The 12,410-nt window shown below is 36.7% G+C and overlaps 1 protein-coding gene across 1 annotated transcript in view; it reads right to left on the reverse strand.

Moving 5' to 3' along the window:
* F8 (coagulation factor VIII) overlaps nucleotides 1–12,410 on the reverse strand; it is a 272,819-nt gene that overhangs the window by 66,712 nt on the left and 193,697 nt on the right. The gene's annotated exons all lie outside the window — the stretch shown is intronic.

Genomic DNA, 12,410 nt, shown 5'->3' on the forward strand with positions numbered 1-12,410 from the left:
TATGACACCTTTGTCATAAATCAAATGTCTATTTATGTGTGAATGTAGTTTTGGATTTTCTATTCTTTTTTATTGACTTTTTGTTTACCCTAGTGCCAATTATCATGCTGTTTTTAATTATTACAGATTTAAAATAAGTTTCAGTATGTTATACAGCAATTCCTCCTTGTTCTTTTTCAAGAGTGTCTTGGCTATTCTTGGCCCTTTGTATTTTAAAAGCAGCTTGTTGAATTCTAAAAGAGAAAAGACTAGTTGAGATTTTCATTTGGGATGCACAGAATCTATAGAGCAGTTTGGGGAAAATTTACATTTTCACAATATTGTGTTTTTCAGTTCATGTACATGGGACAGCTTGGCACTTATTTAACTGTTCTTTAAAGTCTCCCATTACATTTCCAGTTTTTTCCTTAGAGGTATTGAAAGAAAATTGGTTATACTTATATCTAGGTACCTGTGACTATTTTATTCCATTGTAAGTAGCAGGTACTGTTAATTTTATTTTCTACCTGTCTGCTGCTATTATACAGACATATAATTATCTTTTGTATATAGATTTTGAATTTCACAAATATGCTAACCTTCTTAGTTAATCCTAATAATTTATTCATAGTTATTAAAATTGTTTTCTATGTATACAATTCATATAATTTGTAATCGAGGACTGTTTCCTTTTGCCCTTTCCAACCTTTTATTTCTTTTTATTGCTTTGGTGTGTTGGCTAGCACCTCCAGTACAGTACTGAGTAGAAGTGATGATAATGAAGGGTTCCTGGTCTCCAAAGGAAAACTTTCAGTGGATCAGCATTAAATATCATACTTGGTGTAGATTTTTGTATATACTCTTTCTCAGGATAAGGGAATTCCTTTCTATTCTAATTTGCTAAAAGTTTTAAAAATCACATGTGGATGCTAAACTTTAAGCAAACACTCTTCATAAAATGAGAGTGTTGTTTGTTTTTTATATTTTACCTTGTTAATGTGACAAATTACAATGGTTTTAAAAAATGTTAACCCAACCTTGTAATTTAGAGATTACATTGACATATTTTTCTATCTTTGTATCAATATCATACTTTATTAATTGCTGCAGCTTTACAATAACTCCTGATATTTGGCAGTGTCATTTTTTCCTCTTCAAGATTTCTCTCTATGTACTGCTTTAGCTACATATCACAAGTTTTAATATGTAATATTTATATTTTCACTGGGTTAAAAGTATTTCTTCTTTGATAAACACATTATTTAGAAGTGTGTTGCTTAATTTCCAGTTAACCTTCTGATTGATTTAATGTTTAATTTATTGAAGAGCATATTTTATGTTTTCAATCCATTAAAAGTTCTTGTTTTGTGACACAGCATATGGTCTACTTTATTAAATTTTCCATGTGAACTTGAAAAATTGTTAAACCTGGAGTTGCTGGGTGTGCTCCATTAATCATATTTAAATCTTCTATATCCTTATTGATGTTTGGGTCCTTTAAATCACTTATCTCTGAATAGGATTGTGAATTTATCTATTTATTTAATTCTGTCAATTTTTGCATTATGTGTTTTGAAGCTATATTATTAGGTTAATACAAATTTTAGAATGTTATATCTGCCTATTGAGTTGACCTTTTTATAACAGTTCCATTTTATCTCCAGAAACCTCTTGCTTTAAAGTTTACTTTCAACCGCCCTGGCCAGTTTGGCTCAGCGGTTAGAGCGTCGGCCTGCGGTCTGGAGAGACCCGGGTTCGGTTCCCGCTAAGGGCACGTACTTCGGTTGCAGTTTGTCCCCAGCCCTGGTTGGTCGTGCGGGTGGCAGCCACTCGATGTGTCCCTTCACGTCGATGTTTCTCACTCTCTCTCCCTCTCACTCTGTGCAAAAAATGGAAAAATATCCTCAGGTGAGGATAAAAAAAAAAAAAAAAAAAAAAAATAAAGTTTACTTTCAACCTAACTGAGTCGTTATATTTTAAGTGTGTCTATTGTAGAAAATGCATAGTTTTAGTTTTGGTTTTGGTTACCATGAGATTCATACCTATCTATTTATGTCTATAGCAGTCTATTTTAACCTGATAGTCATTTAAGTTCAAATGTATTCTAAAAGCACTACCTTTTTACTCCCCTCTCCATGCTTTATGTTGTTGATGTCATATTTTATATCTTTTTGTTTTGTGCATTCCCTGATTATTGTTGTATTTATAGTTAATTTTACTATTCTTGTCTTTTAACCTTTATATTGGCTTTTTTTAATTAAACTTTTTTTTATGGTTTTTAAAAATTGATTTTTAGAGATAGAGGAAGGGAGAGGGAGAGATAGATGGAAACATCAATGAGAGAGAAACACTGATTGGCTGCCTCTTGCACCCTCCCTACCAGGGATCAAGCCCACAACCCAGACATGTGCCCTGACCGGATATTGAACCATTGACCTCTCAGTGCACAGGTTGACACTCAAACACTGAGCCATACTGGCTGGCCACATTGGCTTTTTAAGTGGCTGATTCACTGTGTTTATTATATATTTATCTTTAAGAGTCAAATTTTTCTTTTTTGTATTTTCTTATTTCTGGTTATGCCCCCCCCCCCCCCTTTTTCCTGCATAAATAAGACCCTTAATATTTATTGTAAAGCTGGTTTAGTGGCGGTGAACTCCTTTAGTTTTTGCTGGTTTTGTATAGTCTTTGTCTCTCTTTCAATTCTGAATGATAACTTTTCTGGTTATAGTATTCTAGGTTGTATGTTCCTTTCTTTCACACCCTAAGGGGTCATTATAAGAAATCAACTGATAGCCTTATGGGGTTTCCCTTGTATGTGACTTGTTATTTCATCTGGCTACCTTTAAGACTGTCTCTTAATCCTTAACTCTTGCCATTTTAATTACAATATGTCTTGGTGTGAGCCCCTTTGGCTTCATCTTTTTTAAAAGTATGTTTCTATTGATTTTTTAGAGAGAGAGAAAGGGAGAGAGAGAGAGATAGAAACATTGATATGAGAAAGAAACATTGATCAGCTGCCTCCTGCATGTCCTCCACTGGGGATCAAGCCTGCCATCCGGGCATGTGTCCTGACTGGGAATCAAACTGGGACCTCTCAGTCCAATGGACTGACACTCTATCCACTGAACCACATCAGCCGAGCCCTTTGGCTTTATCTTGTTTGGAACTCTTTGTGCTTCCTTGATCTGGATATCTGTTTCTTTCCCCAGATTAGGAAAGTTTCAGCCACTACTTTTTCTATCTCTTCTCCTTCTGAAATCCCTATAATGTGAATGTTAGAGCATTTCATGTTGTCCTAGCAATTCCTTATATTATTCTCATTTTAAAAAATTCTTCTTTTTGCCCTGGCTGGTTTGCCTCAGCGATTAGAGCATTGGCCTGTGGACCAGAGTCCTGGATTCGGTTCCCACTAAGGGCACATACCTTGGTTGTAATTTGTCCCCAGGTCTGGTTGGGCTCGTGTGGATGTCAACCACTCGATGTGTCTCTCTCATGCTGATGTTTCTCTCTCTCTCCCTCCCTCTCTTCCATTCTATCTGAAAATTAAAAAATGCAAAAATGTCCTCAGGTGAGGATAAAAAAAAAAATCTTTTTTTTTCATTTTGCTGTTCTGATTGGGTGATTTCCACTATTCCATCTCCCAGGTCACTAATCTATTCTTCTGTATTCATGAATCTGATGTTGATTCCTTCTAATCTATTTTTTATTGTATTTGTGATGTATTTTAATGTGCCTGTTATTGTATTCTTCATATCTGACTGGTCCTTATATTTTCTCTTTGTTAAAGTTCTCTCTGTGTTCCTCTATCAATTCTCAAGTTTATTGAGCATATGTATGACTGTTTCTTTGAATTCTTTATCAGGCAAATTATTTCTATTTCATTAGTTTTTCTCTGGGTTTTTAAAAATTGTTTCTTAATTTGTGGAAGATTCTTCTGTATACCAATTTTGTTTGACTTTTGGTTTTTGTTCCTATGAGTTAGATGAAATAGCTATATTTCCCAATCTTGAAAAATTAGCTTCTGTGTAGACTGTGTGCCAGATGGTTTTGGTAGGTCACTTGTCGTCAGGGTGGGTGCATGAAATGCCTGATGGACCATTTGGTCAAAAGGAGTGAATTTCTAGTGGGGCAGCCTGATGTACATGTGTATGCAGTAGCTCAGTGTTGTTCTGCCTGTGGACAGCCAAAACAGGGTTGGGGCAGGGCAGTCTGTATGTGTGTGCTTCCTCGCCCTTCTGATTCAGGTGGGGCTGCCAGGTGTGCATGTGTTTGACATGCCTTGTTACTTTAATTGTCTATCGTTGCCCAAGCTGGGTCTCAACAAGGCTGCCCTGAGTGCACTTGTCACGATGCCTTACTAGTTCCACACTTTTTCAAGATGTAGCAGCCCTTTGCGCATGTACCACAGCACTTTGCTAGTTCTGCACATTCTCCAGGTGGGACAGGCCTACATGCTCACACAGCAGTGCCCTACTAGTTCCTCATTTTTTCAAGATGGGGCAGCCCAATGTGCACATAAAGACCCTGTAGGTGTGTGCAGAAGTGCCCTTCTGTATCCACTGGATTAATCACCAGGCTGAGGTTCCCTGTGTACACGTGCTATGACATCCTCCTATTCTTGCTGGATCTAGCTCCAGAGGGATGTCTGAATACTTGCTACAGTCGCCCTGAAGGTTGGCCACAGCCCCCGGATAAATCTGCTTGTTATCCAAGTGCAGGGGATAACATAAACAATGGCATTCACCAATTTCTCTGCTCTTGGATGGCTCCCTCAGCTCCCAGAGAGCTCTTGCATTTCCCCAAACTATTCTCATTCTCTCTCTCTCTCTCTCTCTCTCTCTCTCTCTCTCTCTCTCTCGTTTGTAGTGCAGAAGCTATTAAATTGGCCCTCTGTTGTATCTCAGAAGGATATTTGATGTGTTCTAAGGAGGGGCAAGCTCAGCATCCTCTTGCACTATCACCTTGCCAGAATCATAATCCAATCAAGTTTTGCGCTTGGTCAGGGCTGGTTGCAATTTTTGTACAACTCAGTTGATCACTGTTTTTAAGGTATGGCCCTACCAGACTTTTGATTTAGAACTTAGAAAGTCTTTGTTTCCTCAGTACTTAAGACATTTTAGCTAAGGCCACCAAGAAAGAAAACACCCAGCAATGATCACCTCAACTAGGTAGTCCTTTCTACCTTCTCCATTTAAATTTCAATTCATCTTGTTCTTATTGCTCCAAAGCTCTCCAATAATATTTAAAATATGGATTTAAAAAATAATCTAATTTTTACAGTTGTTTCAGAAGTCTTGGCTTTCCATGACTTACTTTCTATCCAGAAGCCAAAGTCACACTGGCTTTCTTCTGATTTACATTTAAATGCCATGCCATGCCCTGGCCAGTTTGGCTCAGCAGTTAGAGCATTGGCCTGCGGTCCAGAGAGACCCGGGTTCAGTTCCTGCTAAGGGCACGTACCTCGGTTGCAGTTTGTCCCTGGCCCTGGTTGGACAGCCACTTGATGTGTCCCTTCACATCGATGTTTCTCTCTCTCTCTCTCTTTCTCTCTCTCCCTCCCACTCTATCTGAACAAAAAATGAAAAAAATGTCCTCGGGTGAGGATAAAAATAAATAAATAAATGGCATGCCATTTTCCTTTCTATTCCTTTTGACCTTTTATACTTGAATATTTTAGATCTGTAGCTTGGAAACAGCATCTAGTTGTATTTGTTTTAACATCAGGTATACTAGTTTTATCTGTTAACTAGATTATTTAGTTCATTTATAATTAATATATTTTTTCTAATATATCTGGATTTGTATCTACCATCTTCTTTTTTCTATTTCATGTTTCTTTTTCCCTCTCTTGCATTTTTGTATTGATTATTTTATATAATTTAATTTTTCCTTTACACATTTGATGTCTATGCTTACCTTAGAAATTGCAACATGCACTTTAACTTAGCAAAATCTTCATATAATCAATATCTTATTAAGAAAGATTTCTAGCTTTATCAAAATGCAATTAAAATACAGTGATAGTAACTACATATATTTAAAGTGTACAATTTGATGGGAATACACACACACACACACACACAGATGTAAAGCCATCACAATAATCAAGATAATTAACATATTTATCACTCCTCAAATTTTTAAATACATTTCTTTACTGTTCTTCTGAACAATAAACACAAGAACATTAGAATACTTTAATTCTATTTACCCCTACCTCACTTATAAGCTCTTTTTTTTTTTTAGTATACTTTCATTCTGTATGTCTTTTCCCATTAAAACTTGTTTTAATGGGCCTCAAAAATCTGTTAAGTATTTGGACAAGTTGTTTCCATAAAAAAACTACTGATTTTAAAAACTAATAATTTAAACCTGCAACACACAAAACCCAAATGTTCCAGAAAACATTCTCCTTTTCTTCTTTTCTTTTTAATCATTAACCAGTCTATTGCTATTCAATTTAAATGGCCAATTGAGAAAGTTCTGAGACTGTTCTTCCTCCACTTATTAAGTCAGGGGTGTCAGGTATTAGTGATAATATTCATTTAGTTATCTAAATTTTCTGGGAAGACTTGGTGACTTTGCTGGCTCCAGCAGCTTTCTTATCCACTGCTTTGGTGACAACCACAATAATTGTCTGTTTCATATTACAAACAGCAAAACAGCCCAGAGGAGAATAGTAAAAGAATCTCTCAATATACATGGGCTTGCCAGTAATAATGGCAGCAATACCAGCTCTCAAGAATTTTGGGCCATCTTCTAGTTTCTTTCCAGAGCAGTGATCAGTCTTCTCCTTCAGCTCAGCAAACTTGCAAGCGATGAACTGTGTAATAATCCTGCATAGGTACATAGTTAGCACTGGTTTGGCCTGGATGCTCCAGGATAATCAAATGAGCCACAAAGCCAGCTGGTTCCATTGCTGCATCAGTTTTTCTGTCATCAGGGATGCATCTTTGACAGACACATGCTTGACATTGAAGCCCACATTGTCCCCAGGAAGAGCTTCACTCAAAACTTTATGGTGCATTTCAATAGACTTGAATTCAGTTGTAATGTTGATTGGAGGAAAGATGACCATTATGCCAGGCTTGAGAAAACCAGTCTCCACTCAGCTCTCAGGGACAGTACCGATATCAATTTTGTAATCATTCTGGAGGGGCAGGCATAAGGGCTTGTCAATTGGATGAGTTAGTGGCAGGATGCAATCCAGAGCTCCACTGGCATTGCCATCTTTATGGGTAACTTTCAATCCCTTGAATTAAGGCAATCTTAGCACTTGGCTCCAGCATGTTGTCACCATTTCAACCAGAATTTGTACAAATGCTACTGTGTCAGGGTTGTAGCTAATTCTCTTAATGTAGGTGCTGGCTTCCTTAATGATTTCTTCATATCTCTTCTGGCTGTAAGGTGGCTCAGTGGGATTCATCTTGTAAACACTAGCAATTAGTTGTTTCATACCCACTGTGTAAACCAGAAAAGCATGCTCAAAGGTCTGCTCATTCTTGGAGACACCAATTCAAATTTATCAACAGCAGCAGCAATAATCAGGACAGCACAGTCAGTCTGAGGTGTGTCTGAAATCATATATTTGATTGTTTTTAATCCTCATCTAAGGATATATATATATATATTTTTATTTTAGAGAGAGAGAAAGGGAAAAGAGAGAGAGAGAGAGAGAGAGAGAGAGAGAGAGAGAGACATTAATGTGAGAGAGAAACACTGATCGTTTGCCTTCCATACGGAAATTGAATTCTCCGCCTTTTGGTGTAGAGGACAACTCTCCAACCAACTAAGCCACATGGCCAGGGATGAAATCACATTTTTAATAGTCTCTTTGTCCTGGGTCATAAATTATGGTAACATCATACTTGCTGGTCTCAATTTTCCACAGGGAGGTATCACTGTTGATACCACACTTATATTGAACTTTGTCCAAAGCCCAGGCATACTTGAAGGAGCCCTTTCCCATCTCAGCAGCCTCCTTCTCAAATTTTTGATGGTTCTTTTGTCAATTCAACCTCATTTGTAGGTCATACGGCCAGTAGCAGTGAATTTGCCCAAATTTACATTTTGAATGATGACAATGTTGATATAATTTTTTTTTTCCATTTTGGCTTAGATTTAGGGATGGTTTTTCATAACACCTGTGTTTTGGTGGCAAAACCATTGTGGGAAAAAAAGCAATTCTATCTATCTAAAGTTGGTAAAACATTTTATCATTGTTTATACAAACAATACTTACTTATATTTATCCATATATTTACCTTTTCTTTGCTTTTTAGTCCTTCTTGCCTCTCACGTCTTCCATTTAGTGCCACTTTTCTATTGTCTCAGTTTTATCATTAGGATATTTTTAGTAGATTTTTGCTAGTGGTGAAATTTCTCTTTCTGTTTGTCTGAAGATGTCCTTATTTCACTTTGATTCTTGAATCATGTTTTTGATGGGTATAGAATTCTAGGTTGGCAGTTACTGTATTTTGATGCCTTCTAGATATTATTTCCCAGTCTTCTATCTTTAATTAGTATGATTGAAAAATCACCTCTCTGTATCTCATTTGAATGTATGCCTTTTTTGGGGGGGATCTTTTAAGAGTTTTCTCTTGGGTATTCTGCACTTTCACTCTGATGAAATGTGCCTAGGTGTTGATTTTTAAAATTCATCCTGTTTGGGATTTGCTGAGATCTTTGAATTGTGAGTTATGACTCTTTTTTTTTTTCAATTTTGGAAATAATCAGGTATTACCTCTTCAAATATTACTTCTTCTCTAATCACTCTTTCCTTTTCTTCTGAGATTTCAATTAAAAATAGGTTAGTCCTTTATACTCTATCCTCTATGTCTCTATTCTGGTTATTTGTTGCTGTATCACAAGCTACCTAAAAACTTTAGTGGCTTAAAAAAGCTATTTTATTATACTTGTTGACTTTGTTGTCAGAAATTCCAGCAGGGCTTGGCTAGGTAATAGTTTTGCTCCTCATGTTGTCAAATATAGTCACTCAGTGGTATTAAGCTGGCATGTGGGATGATCTAGAGTAGTGGTTCTCAACCTTCCTAATGCCACAACCCTTTAATACAGTTCCTCATGTTGTGGTGACCCCCAACCAGAAAATTACTTTTGTTGCTACTTCATAACTGTAATTTTGCTACTGTTATGTCTTAGGCAACCCCTGTGAAAGGGTCGTTTGGCCACCAAAGTGGTTGCGAACCACAGGTTGAGAAGCACTGATCTAGAGGGTCCAAAATGACTTCATTCACATGTCTGGTGCCTTGGTGGAGAATGCTGAAAATCTAGACTTAGCAAAGACTCTTGATCAGAGGGCCTATATGTGACCTTTTCAGCATAGCAGTACCAAGGCAGTCAGATTTCATACATGGTGGTTGGCTTCTTTCAGAGAGTGCATCCCAAGAGAATTACATATAAGCTGCATGGTATTTTCTGACCTAACCTAAGGAATCACACAGTATCACTTCCATCACATATATAGGTCACACATTTCTGTTATATTCTATTCTCAAAAGTAAGTCATAATGCCAGCCCTGATCAAGGGGAGAGAAATTAGACTTTACTTCTCGAAAGGGAAAAGGATCACATTGTGCAAGAGCATGTAGGACAGGATATATTGACACATCCATCTTTGGAAAATACAGTTGGTCATATTGTTTTTTATTATCTCATTTGTATTTTCCATTTAAAAAATCTCTGCATGCTGCATTTCATATTATTTCTTTTTACTTACGTATGGTTCACCAATTTTTCTACATGATGCATAGGTTTTTTAATAACTATCTCATAATTTATTTATCTTAAATCTGTTACTTTGTTTTGGCTGTCTAATGTTTCTGTGGCTTCTTGCTTATTTTTAATTTTTTTTTGGGGGGGGAACATAAACATAAACAAATAAATGTATAATATTTCAGGTGGTAGAAAGTACATTGAAAAAGAGTGCTGGGAGCAGTGTTCAGGGAAAGCCTCACTGACAAAATAAAACTTGAGCAGCAACCTGAAGGAAATGAGAGAACTAACACTAGGATATCAGGAGAAGGAAGTCCAAACAGAGAACAGAAAGTGCAAAGACCCCAAAATAGGTGCATACTTGTTACTTTTGAGGAAAAGCAATGAGGCCAGTGTGGCTGGAGTAGAGTGAGCAAGAAACCTTGAAGGCCACAATGAGGGCTTTGGAATTTACTCAGGGTGAGATGGAAATGCACTGGGAGATTTGGAGCAGAGAACAATAATCACAATTACAATTTAAAAATTAGCTCTTATGCTGGGAAAAGGCCATAGGAGGGCAAGGCTGGAAGGTAGAAGGCCAGTTGAGAGGTTATTATAATCATTTGGGTGAGAGTTAATTATGGTTTAGACTAGATAGTAGCCACTGAGATGGAGAGAAGTAGCTGGAGTGTGTGTGTGAGAGAGAGAGAGAGTGTGTGTGTGTGTGTGTGTGTGTGCGTGTGCGTGTAGAATTGATTTTATTATTTTAAATAGATTTTTGTTAGCATAGAAGCAGTGCACATGCATTGTAAGAAAATTTTAAATATAGACACATATCTTTTAAAAATTAAAAACATTACTTTTAATCTAGAGTAACATTTTATTATGTCGTCTTATTTTTTTGTAATCTGTTTTTGTCCTAGTCAACAATCTCTAACTTTCCATTTGAGTACATTTTCATCTTATCCAATACTCAGTGTATAATTAAATTCTGGTTATTTTTTGATTCTTTGATGGACTAGATGTGATTATGAGAGAAAAAGAAAAATTAAGAATAACTTCAAGATTTTTAGTCTGAGTAGCTGAAAGAAAAAATGATCACTGACTGCCATGATGAAGGCTGGGCAAACAGGTTTTAGGAAGGGGCAGAAATTAAGAGTCCAGTTGTATACATGTTAAGGTGGAGACTTGATATTTGAATCTCAAGGTCAAGGGAGAGATATTTGATGGAGATATACCACTGGAAATTGTCATATAAATAGTAGCTACCACCATAAAGGTAGACAGATTATCAAGAGAGTGAGTGCAAACAAAAAAGAGAGTTTGGAGACTTAATATCCAGAGTGTTCTAACATTTAAAGGTTAGGGAGATGAAGAACCAGCAAAGTTGATAGGGAAAGATTGGCAGTGAGTTTAGTAGAAAAATTAAAGAAAAGTGGTGTCAGAGAGACCATGTGAGAACATGTATAAATAATGGAATAATTAACTACAAAATACTACTGAGAGTTCAACTAAGATGAAGACTGAGAATAAGTAAAGATCAACAGTGACCTTCAAAATGTAGATTTTATGGAATAATGGAGATAAAAGGCTCTTTGGAGTGGCTTAAAGAAATAAGAAAAAGAAGCAAATGAAGCAAGTAAGAAAAATTATTTTTAAATGTTTTTTGAAAAGACAAAAGGAGAAATAATATAGCATGATTGATACTGATGAGACTAACTCAGTGGAGAGAGAGAAATTGATGATGTAAAAAAGAAAAGGGGAATTGCTGAAGCAACAGTTTTTATAAAGGGAGAAAGGATAGGGTTAAGTGAAAAACTGGAGAAGCTGGTTTTAGGAACATAGACAGCCTATTTAGTGTCATAAGCATGAAAACAGGTATGGGAGTACAGATGTCAATAAATGTGGTACCGGAAATCTGTGGAGGTTCATTGCACAGCATCAGCTAAGGAGTATTTGAGAATGGGCAAAAAGTATTGGAGATTTAAAGAAAAAGCAGACAATGTAAGATAGAGGTCCAGGAGAATGGGAAGTCAGTAACTAGGGAAATATTCTATAGTTGCTAGGCAGCAATAAGGGCACACTTGAAGTAAAAAGCAAGGCCGGAAAGTGACAATGAGTAATGAAGAGGGTACCTATATTATCTGATGACTGCTCATCTCTACCATCTCTTTTCCTACACTGCTCCCCACTAGTTTTTCACTGTCCTCCAGTCATGCTAGTCCTTTTTCATTTCTCAAACATGCTATATATGTTCCATTCTCAGGGCCTTTGCACTTCCTGTTCCCTTTGCCTAAAAATATCTTCTCTCAGAGCTCTGTCAGCTAGTCTCTTATTATCATTTAGGTCTCCACTCCACAAAAGATTTCTATGACCACTACAACTAAAGTAACACCCCACTGTTACTCTATCATATTATTCAATTCTATCCTCTGAATAGCATCATCAAGACCTCTCTATTTATTTTTCTACTACTTTATTATCTCTTGCTTTCCCCAACAGAATGTAAACTCCTATTGTGCTGCACTCGTGCCTACAAAATTATAGTAGGTACTCAATAAGTATTTGTTGACTGATCGACTGTCCTTATGTTTATCTTCCAAATTTCTCTGTGCTTTTCTCCCCTGCCCATCCTCCTTCTGATGTCCTAACTTTGCCCTCTGCCTGCCCGTACCATGGAAAACAACTTTCCCCAATCTTTATACCACACACTTCAC

Source organism: Molossus molossus, unplaced genomic scaffold (genome assembly GCF_014108415.1).
Source record: "Molossus molossus isolate mMolMol1 unplaced genomic scaffold, mMolMol1.p scaffold_m16_p_2, whole genome shotgun sequence".
NCBI classification, from domain to species: domain Eukaryota; kingdom Metazoa; phylum Chordata; class Mammalia; order Chiroptera; family Molossidae; genus Molossus; species Molossus molossus.